Source organism: Orycteropus afer, unplaced genomic scaffold (genome assembly GCF_000298275.1).
Source record: "Orycteropus afer afer isolate SDZICR_OR568_19922 unplaced genomic scaffold, OryAfe1.0 scaffold00744, whole genome shotgun sequence".
NCBI classification, from domain to species: domain Eukaryota; kingdom Metazoa; phylum Chordata; class Mammalia; order Tubulidentata; family Orycteropodidae; genus Orycteropus; species Orycteropus afer.
In genome coordinates, this window is record NW_006922331.1 from 828745 (window position 1) to 839116 (window position 10372).

Sequence of the window (10372 nt, forward strand, 5' to 3'; positions counted from 1 at the left end):
CGGGCATGGCGCTGCGGCCGGGCACGGCCTCCTTCAGGCACACGCCTCCAGGCCCGGCGGCAGCGGCGCTACAGGCATGCCCCGCGCTCTGGGCCGGCACGGAGAAGCCGTCGGCTCACGTCTGCCGGGGCTGCCGCTGTGCGAGCGCCTCCACGGGATGCCTCGGATGCAGCTCCGCGAGGCTGGGGGGCCCGCCGCACATCCGGGCCGCCACCTGCCGGACACGGAGAGAGAGGGTGTGAGCGGTGGGGCTGCACTCGAGGAGGGGGTGGGGGGAACCGGAGCCGCCTCAGTGCAGGACCGGGTCACCCAAGCCTGCCGCGGAGCGCTCACCCAGCGCGGCAGCCCCGCCCCGCCTCAAGCCAGAGCTGCAGGGGAGGGGCATCGGATGCGCGGGCCAGCAGCTTGCTCTCATGGCCGGGGCCCTGTGGTGCCCAAGGAAGGACCGCCCCCTTTGCTGGACACCCTGAGAGGGTCTGCAAGCGCAGGGCCACTTCTCCCCACCCGCCGCACCCGCGCTGCGCCTCAGTTTCCACATTAGGACTGCATGCGGCACCTTCCGTGACTCCCATGGGCGTCCCCTCCCCACCCTGGGCACACACCGTGTGTCATGCATGTGGCATGTAGGGGCAGAGGGATTTCTGGAGCTCAGCTCCCCGTTCCGCGCGGGGCCCGTGACCCGTTCCCCCGTGTGTGCTCAGCACCGCCGCCGGGCAGGGTCCCCACGGGGCTGGACTGTTGTTGCTCTCACAGGAGGCCTGGGCCTGCTGCCGGCCAGCCTCAGGAGTGAACAGCTGGGCGGAGACCAGAGCCGGGTGGGGGCCGCTGGCTGTGGGGGCCCGGAGGAGTGGGTGGGCAGGAGGGAGGCTGGCAGGGGAGCAGGGCCGTACAGGGCCGCAGTGAAGAGGACCTGGACGGCAGGTGGCCAGGAGTGCTAGGCGGGACAGAGGCCGGGGTGTACCGTGAGCAGCGGGGCCTCAGCAAACCCAGGTCCAGGTGGAGGAAGCCCCCAGAGGAGTGAGCCGGGCCAGAGGAGAGAGGGCCTGCCCCGTCAGTCAACACGGACCAACTGCTCACACCGAGACACTGGCTCCAGAGCGCGTGCTGTGCGTGGCCACCTGGTGCCGAGCAGGGGAGGGACGTGGGCTCTTCCCAGCCCCCTGCAGACACGGGCGGCAGGGCTCGTGCCCACCCCCCAGGCTCCATTCTGGCTCCCACGGGCTGGCCAGGTGTCCCGCCCCACAGCCCCTGCGGTCAGCCCTGTCTGCCCGGCTGGGGGCCTGTAGACACTCCAGACAGGAAGGCGTCCTCCCAAGGCCAGTACCCACCCTGTGGCCCCTCGTCTCCCCTGGCGCTGCAGCCAGGGTCTGAAGTCAGCCTGGCTCCCTACCCCTCAGGTAAAGCATCCCCACTCTCAGCTGCTGTGGCGCGGCCGTGTCCCTCATGGGCCCCGCGGCCTTGACCCCCGCCGACCCCACAGCCCCAGCTCCACTGACCAAGGCAGCCTGCTCTTTTCTCCAAGGCTCTGCCCCCAACAGCTGCCGCGGCCCCACCCTCTCCTGCTTCCTCAGGCTCCCCCCGTGCCCCTCTGACGTGCCCTCCCCTGTGGTCACCCTGCGGCACGGCCACTGCTCTCTGGGTGCCCAGTCCCACCCTGTGTGCGCCCTGGGATTCAGAGAGGCTGCGAGGCGTCCCAACTCCTGCAGCCCGAGGGTGAGGGACACACCGCGCAGCGCCCTGAGTGCCCGGGCCCGGCTCCCGTGAGGCAGAGCACAGCACCCGAAGGCCGCAGGCATCGGCCCCACCATGGCCCTGCCCAAGTGGCCGAAGGAGGACACGTGCACAATGCATGTGACACCCGCAACCCACACGCGTGTGCACTGGTGAGCAGAGGGCTGCCCCAGGGCCTTGGTGCGCACTTCACCGTGTTTCCCCCCATTGTCAGTGCACTCTGTTGCTATCATCAGGCTAGTGCGGCTAGTGCTGCTGCGTCTGACACCCAGCACGTGGCCCTGGGCTGCCAGTGTGAGGAGGGCAGGCACCCTGGCCCCAGAGGGCACCTTGTCTCTGCTGTGGGCCCTGCAGCCCCTCAGGTATGGAGAGGAACCCCCAGCCGGCATGTCTTCCTGGGCTGCCATCCCTCAGGGCACAGGGACTAGCTGCCAGCCCGGGGGTCCCACCCAACCAAGCAGCAGCACCAGTGTGAATGCAACACCAGCCCCAACGAGTCTCTTTCAGAGCCTCAGGGACAGGGACAAAGGTCACCCAGAAAAACAGGCTCCCCTGAAACACGACCACCCCCACCTCGCCAGCTACCTGCTGTCTACACAGCCCTGCCCCAGGACACCAGCCAGTCCAGGCAGTTCACACGGAGGGACAGTCAGGCCAGGCAGGGCACGGAGACAGCCAGACCAGGTAGGGGACACGGAGAGGGACAGCCAGGCCAGGCAGGGGACACGGAGAGGGACAGCCAGGCCAGGCAGGGGACACGGAGGGACAGCCAGGCCAGGCAGGGCACTCGGGAGCCCAGAGCCACCCTGGCTGAGGCCACTCATAGTGGCAGGAGGCTCCTGCGACCCTCTCCTTCCCAGCCCACCCCACCCGGCGGCCCAGCTCCTTTGCAGCACCCCCCCCCCCAGCCAGCATGCCTCTTGCAGATCCTGCTCTGCTCCCAGCCCCCCGTGGCCAAGATGCCTGTCAGCCCCGTTCTGTTTGGCTCAGGTCAGCTCACCCCCACCTCCCACCAAGCACTGAGCCCACCCTACACACTGCCCCCTCCGTCTACTGCTGGCCAGCCAGTCTCCCTCTCGGGCCACCTGGGACAGAAGCAAGGCAGTGCTAACCTCACTCCGCCCGGCGACCCTGGCAAACCTGGCCGCCGCCCGTGGGCCAGGCTCACGCAAGGCTCTGCCCAGAGTCAGCCATGACCCCTCTTCCCACTCCAGTGGGTGCTGGTCCTTGCAGCCGCAATAGCTCTAGGGCAATCCTGAGTCCCGCAGGAAGGCCCCGGGCCCTGGGCTCCGGCCCCGGCCGGGGCCAGAGGGCACAAACCCGCCCTGCCCTGGAGGTCCACTCTGCCCTTTGGGGACTGTGTGGTCTCAGAGGCTCAGGAGGGCAGCTGTGGACAAGGCCGGCAGGCAGCCTGGGCCTGGACACTGCGGTGGACCAGTGTACACCGGGACCACAGAGCGTGGCAGGAGGAGGGGGACCACACTGGGGGGCGGCTGAGGGCTGCGCGCACCCTCTCTGGGGGACCCTGCTGGCACCTCTGCAGGGCGTGGGTGTGCTGCTCTTGTGCTGTGGGACTGCTGGGATGGACAGGGGCCATGCAGAGGTCACACGGCTGGGGGACCGGGGCTGCCTCCTACCCTCAAAAGCCACAGCCGCTTTGCTCCAACATAAGGCTCCCATGAGGCCTACCTCTGTAAATCTAACTGGGGTCCCCAGGACCTCCCAGGGATGCCCCAGACCCAGGATCATCCTGGAAATAGCCCCCCAGGGGCAAAGGGCCAGCAGTCAGATGGCCACGTTGTTCCAGCCCCAGAAACTGCTTGTGGGTCCCCAGGCTTGCTATAGTGCCAATGGGACCAGATGCAAAGAAAATGAAATTGAGAGGTGGCAGGCGGGTGGGGGGGGAGTGTGTTCTAGACAGAGCCATTGTGGTGGCTGTGGGCGCCATGAGTGGCTGGACACAGAGCACGCAAAGAGCAGCGTAAGGTGACGGTGGGGGAGAACAGAGCTGTGAACCAACTCCTGCTGCTACAACATGGAGGGGCCTGGAGCCGGTCAGTTGGCTGCAAAAGGACAAATACCGTGGAACCCAAACCACACCCACTGCACTGAATCGATTCCGACCACAGCGCCCCTAGAGGACAGAGCGGAACTGCCCCACAGGGTTTCTGAAGCTGTCAATCTTCACAGAAGCAAAGCCCCAACCACACCCACTGCCTGGAGTCTATTCTGACCACAGCGTCCCTAGAGGACAGAGTGGGACTGCCCACAGGGTCTCCAAGGCTGTCAATCTTCACGGAAGGAAAGTCCAAACCACACCCACTGCCGTGGAGTCCATTCTGACCCACAGCGCCCCTAGAGGACAGAGTGGAACTGCCCCACAGGATCTCCAAGGCTGTCAATCTTCATGGAAGCAGACTGCCTCACCTTTCTTTCGCTGAGCGGCTGGTGAGTTCAAACCACCAACCTCTTGGCAGCTGAACACTTTAGCCACCGTGCCACCAGCTCCTAGCGTGATCGCACTTGTGTGAAATATCTAGACTAGACGAAGCACAGGGACAGACCAAAGCTGGTCTGTGGTCCCCAAGGTGGGGAAGGACCCATGGCTTTGGGGTTCTGGGCTTCTGTTCAGGGTGATGGAGTCCTATGGAAAAGGACAGTGAGAACCGCCACACAACACGTCACCAGTGTCGCCAATTTATATCTGCAGAAACTCTCAAGTTGACAAGTGTTTCATCACATGTACGAGTTTTACCGTAGTAAGAAACAAGGTGAGAGGATGGGGCAATGCTGACCAGGAGGCTGTGAGGGGCCCCACTAGGCCTTGGGTCTTCCTGGCTCACAAACAGGAAGCCACTGTAGGCTTCTAAGCCATGTGTGGCTATGTGTTGGTGACTGCATGGCTGCATGTGCACAGATCCATGGACACACAGGGGTGTGTGGGTGTGTTACACATTACGTATCTGCAGCTGCACGTGCAGTTCCACATACATGTCTGCTGGCAGGACTGTGTATGTGTGTGCATGTCTGTGTGTGCACGCTGGTCTGTGGGCATGTCTCAGTGTGTGCAGGTGTCAGTCTGCTTGCCTATGAGTGGGTGTATGTAGGTGTGTGTCTCTGTTCAGGTGCACATACATGTCTGTGCACATGGGTACACAGATCCTTACATACAACTGCTTCACTGTGTGTACAGGCACATATACACACCTGTGGGTAGGTTCATGGTTGTATCTCTGCAGGTATATGTACGTGTCTGTGTGTACTTCCATGTATGCATATATGTGTGCTTTTGCACGTGTACATTGCACATGAATGTGCGTGGCTGCATGTGTACACATGCAAATATATAGTGTGCGTGTGGTTGCATGTGTGTAGCTGTATGTGCGCTGCACATATACAGCGCATTGCATGGCTGTGTGTGTACACTGTACACGTACAGTGCATGTGCATGGTTATGTGTGTGTGCACGTGCCTGTGTGTACATGTGTACATGTACAGTGTGTGTGAACGTGTGCATATGTACAGTGCATGTATGTGTGGTTGTATGTGTGTGCATGTGGTTGGTTGTATATGAATGTGGTGGTGCATACACATGCATGTGTATAGTGTGTGTGCATGTGTGTGATGAGAAGGGCCTGGCGACGGGATAAAGATGGGCTGTGACGCTCACACGAGTCCTTCCCACTATTCCACTGCCACTTGCTAAACACTCAGACCCGGACCCAATCCCCACCCTCACACAGCCAGGCTGGGAGCCAGACCACCCACAGTGAACAACTGTGCCGGCCTGCACCACTCTCCGACAGGAACAGCTCCAGCGGAGCAGGGACCCACGACGGTGAGGGAGGCGGGGTGGCAGGCATCTGAGAGAGCATCTCTAGCAGGAGGAGGTATGGAGCAGAGGCTCTGGGTCCGAGCGGGCCTGGCCATGTGAAGGACAGGCGGGAGGCCGTGTGGCTGCAGCCAGGGCAGGGCCGGTGGGAGCCGGTGCTGTGAGGCTCCATTTCCTCTGCGAGAACCCCACCCTGGGTGTGACAGTGTCCCTCTGCTTGGCAGGCCCCTGCGCTCAGTGGCCCGGGGGTGGGGGACAGCTGTGTAGGTGAGGCTGGGGTGTGGTTGAAAGCCAGGCCCTTGTGCAGACATGAGGCCAGACTTGTGGGCACCTGCCCCCGGCCCCCAGCCCTGTTCCACTTGGCCTGGTAGAGCCCATGCTGTCAGGATGGCCCATTCCTTTTACCCCTGCCGCCACCCCCGTCTCACCACCTTGAGCCTCTATTCATGTGTAGGTACCAGGTGGAAACCCAGGTGTGGAGCTGGGTGGGGCCACAAGTGGAGACGCAGGTGGAGAGTCGGGTGGAGACCCAGATGGGGACACGAGTGGGGACCTGGATGGGGACCCGGGTGAGGACCTGGAAAAGGGACAGGCTGCACCTTACTCAGGCCTCGACACATTCAGTGCTTCTGCCTCACGGCCACCACGCCGTCCTCACGCACTGCTGGGGGGCACAGGGCATGGCTTCTGTGCTGCCTGGGGCCCTGGGGCCTCCCCGTGCTCACGCTGATGCCAGCACGTAACACCGAGCTGGCCGTCCCCTGGTCACTGCCCTCACTTCCCAGCGAGCTGGGGGCCACGTGCTTCCCTGCTGGGCCGTCCTCATCTTAGTCCCTCCTGGAGGCAGGAGGGGACATGGGCAGCCAAGGTCACTGAGGTGCTGCTGCCCGAGCCGGGCTAAGCCAGGATCTCCTTGGGCTGGGAAGACGGCTTATCCGCTTATTGGGCTCTTGGCACTGGACTGGGAGCCTGCTGCCTGCCCGCCTCCTGCCTCCTGGAGAGAAAGGCGTACTCGTCAGGGGGCCGTAGTGCTCGAGGAGGCCTGGGGAGGTGGGCTGGCCTGCAGAGCCACCCCAGGGAGGGGACAGACACACCCAGCGGTCACAGGGCCAGCAGGCCGAGCAGGGCTGCGCCTCCCTACGCTGGACGGGTCTGACTGCCTCCCTCTCCGCTGGCATGCCTGCACCCTGGAGACCCTGCCTGGCGACCCCGGCCATACCCAGCCTGATGCACCTCACAGAACCTGCAGGCCCAGGACAGGCTGGGGGGGAGCGGCACACCCACCATGAGCCACTCGGTGATGACTCCGCCCCCCTCCACCTGCCCCTCCACCCCACCCCGGCAGCTGCACTTGGCCCCGTGGCCACTCTGTGACGATGGGGTGGTGGCCAGCTCAGCGGTAGGTTCTGGATCCGTCACTCAGCCTGTCTCAGGGACTGTGGGTGGGAGGACACGCGTTTCAGGGCACACGGCGTCCGTTCACACACAGCTCCGCGAGGCCCTGGCCCCCCGCTCTCGGCCCTGCCACCCCGGGCCAGCCCCCACCTCCACATCAGAAGCCGACGGTCTGAAGGAGCCCCCGTTGGTGGCACTCAAGGGGAACAACCCCAACTGCTGCCCCCGTGCCTGGTGGGGCCGTGCTTCCTGCTCCGGGCGGGTAACCACGCTACAGGTCTACGTCCGGGCCTACTGTGGCCAGCGGCCAGGGCCAGACCCGCGCCCTTCACGTCTGGAACTGGCAGGGCCCCACTCCATCCTCTCTTGCTGTCGTCGCCCCCTGGTCTCAGGGGGTCTCCCAGACATCTGACCCACACGTGCCGCCCAGAACCTGGGCTGGCCCACAGCCCACAGACGTCTCCCATCACTGTCTCCATACATGTTGCTGGGTCAGCAGGCTACTGTGGGCTGGTCTGGGAGTGGGGGCTGACCTCTGGCTGCCAGGGGGCAGCCGTGGTAGGGTCAGGGGCCTGGTGATGGCCTGTTTATGAAGGCAGATTGCTTCCTCGGGGTGAGGGGTGGGCTGAGGCGGGGATGGAGGTCAGGGAGACATCCTGAACCTCAGTCACATGTCTGTGTCCACCTTCAAGGCGCCTCCTTATCCCATGTACACCCTGAGATGTACCTGTGCGGTGGGTACCACAGTACAGGCGTGGACACTAAGGACTGGAGACGTGAGGTGGCAGCTGTGGGTCACCAGCTGGGTGTCTGCAGGGCTTGGCCGCCCTTGCCCCATGCCCCCATGCCATGCCCCCATGCCCTGCCTCAGTGCACTGTCCAAGCATCCTGACCCTGGTGCTGTCTGGCATCCTTCAGGCGGACTCAGCTTGCACTTAAACAGTTGTACTTAAAAAGCGTTTCCTATCCACTCCCTGCAAGGAAGGTTGGGCAATCTACTTCTGTAGTGATACCACCTCAGAAACCCAGGGAGGGGTCGCTGTGAGTTGGGTCCAACTTGAGGGCACATAACAACAACAACAACAACTCTAAATATTAAGTTACTTGCCATGCATGGCGCAAACCTAGAAGGTATGGAAATGCACCGGGTGTTGGGAGGCTGTGGCTACCAGCGGGCTGGCCGGTGGACTCCAACCCTGCTGGTGAGGGCTGAATGGAAGAGCGCAGAACCCTGGGAAACCACAGCTGGCCTCTCACCTCAAAGGGGCGGGAGCGACAGGCCAACGAAAGGGCTCCCTTCCCACGTGCTGCTGTGGGCTGACCCCTGCTCTGAGAGGTCTCCTCTGGGCGAGAGTGGGAGTGCTGGCTGGGACCTGGGCTCCTTGCCTGCAGGGGCCAACACTATACCACCCTCTCCAGGCCAGAGGTCACCTTCATCTCAGAGAAGTGACTGGATGCTCAGGGGCTCCACCCCACCCAGACCCAGGGTGCCCCCCCTGCTCCTCAAGGTCCCTGGAAGGGCAGGAGCTGCTGCCCCCTGACCTTCGCTCTCAGGTCCCAGGGCTCACAGATCATCGACTGACCATCCTATCCATCCTTAGATCAATCCGCCGCCATCCTCACTTGCCCCCAGAACCAGCCCTGCTGTGCACACAGGCATTGGGCGGGCGCACACAGCCTGCATGCCAAACGGGCTGGGGTCCAAGTGGAGAAGTATGTATTGAATGGCCAGGGTGTCTGTGAACCGCTGTGGTTTCCGTGACAGCATGGATAGTGTACGCGCGTGCAAAGGCACCCCCGGGACCCTCCCTGGGCCGAGGAGCTGGGTGAGTGCGCTTTCTGAGTGTGACTAGAGAAGACCGCAAAGCAAAGGCAGGAAGGTGCTGGGGTCGCGTTCCCGGGGGGCCACAGGGTGTGGAGCACAGAATGCCCCAGAGGGACTTGTGTTTCTGGGCTCACAGGAGGCCAAGGGGCAACAGCACTGTCAGTGTGGGGTGGGGCGTGGTCACAGCGCTCACCAGGGCATAATTTCCCTTAGATCGGCCTCAGGGTTCAAGTGCGTTGTGCAGCCATGTGGAAGGGGGAAGGGGTTTGATGGGGGGGCTGGGGTCTGAGCACACTGCAGGGCTGTGTGGGGGGTGGTGAAGAGGGGTACGGGGTGCAAGCATGGGGATGGACAGGCTTCCTGTTGGGGGGCGCTGGGGGCAGAGGCCACTTGGTGAGGACATGACCAGAGGGAAGTGGGGGCTGGGGGGCTACGGCCAACTCTGACCTGGGACCTGGGCCACGCACGAGGGGGTCTTGGACTGGGAACAGCAAGAAGAGGTTCCCGTGAGGGGCCAGGGCGTTCCCACACTACGGATCTTTGGGGTTACCATGTCCCTGTCACACTGACACATGCTTGTGGGACAGAACACAGAACCACAAGGACAGCCACCTCAGCCCCTGCTCGTGTCTCCCATCTGGCATCCACAGCCCTAGCTCTGTGTCCTTGCATGTGTCCATACCACTGTTCTGTGTCCCTTGGTGTATCCATGCCCCCCACAGAGTCCTTGCCCGTCTCTGTGTCCCCCTATGGCACTGGTGTCCCCTGCTCTGTGTCCTCACCTGGAAGTGTCCGTGCCTCCCACTTCATGTCCCCCACAGCATCCATGTCCCTGGCTCTCGGTACCTGGAAGTGTCCATACTTCCTGCTTTGTATTCCCCAGTGTCCATTACCCTGGCTCCATGTCCCTGGATGTGTCTGTACCCCGACTCTGTGTCTCTGGGTGTGTCCACCCAGGTACAGGGACACCCAGGAGTCCTGCTTCATTGGCCCCACGCCTGCAGTGCCCCACCCCCTCCCTGCAAGACCTCTGTCTGAACCATCTCGTGTTGTGGCTCTGTGTCCTGCTCCCAACGGGACTGCACCTAGGGCCTAGGCAAGGCTGTGAGTGACAAGTGGCAGTGTTCCCAAGACCTCCCTGCACCCGCCTGCCACCTCCAGGAAGTGCCTGGCCGGGCAAGGTTTCTGATACTATTGACTTATTTTCGGAGTAAAAACCACATCTTCCAAGGAGATAAGAGCACCACTTGCCTTGGCGTCAGTGGCACAGGATGTGGGAGGGACGGATTGCCATCGCCTGGGAACTTCCCTCAGGGAAAGATGGCCCCACAGCTCCAACCAAGAACCCACGCGAGCCAGGCCCCCTGGGCTGGGCCTCCACCCTGGGCCACTGTCAGGTGGCCCCCGCCACGGCGGTCTCAGTCGAGAGGAGGCACTGTGCACAGGGTGCCAGGCGGAGCAGGACGCCTTGCCCACCCCCGCTCGTGAAGGTGCCGGCAGGGAGGTGGGGCCTGGGGCCTGGATTCAGAGCTGGTGGCTTCTCCTGCAGCCACCCCCGCCCCCCACCGCTCAGCCGCACCCTGCCCTCC

The 10372-nt window shown here is 63.3% G+C and overlaps 1 protein-coding gene across 1 annotated transcript in view; it reads left to right on the forward strand.

The window, feature by feature from the left end:
- The window catches only part of RSPH14 (radial spoke head 14 homolog), a 75270-nt gene that overhangs the window by 40804 nt on the left and 24094 nt on the right, over positions 1–10372 (forward strand). The window lies entirely within an intron of this gene.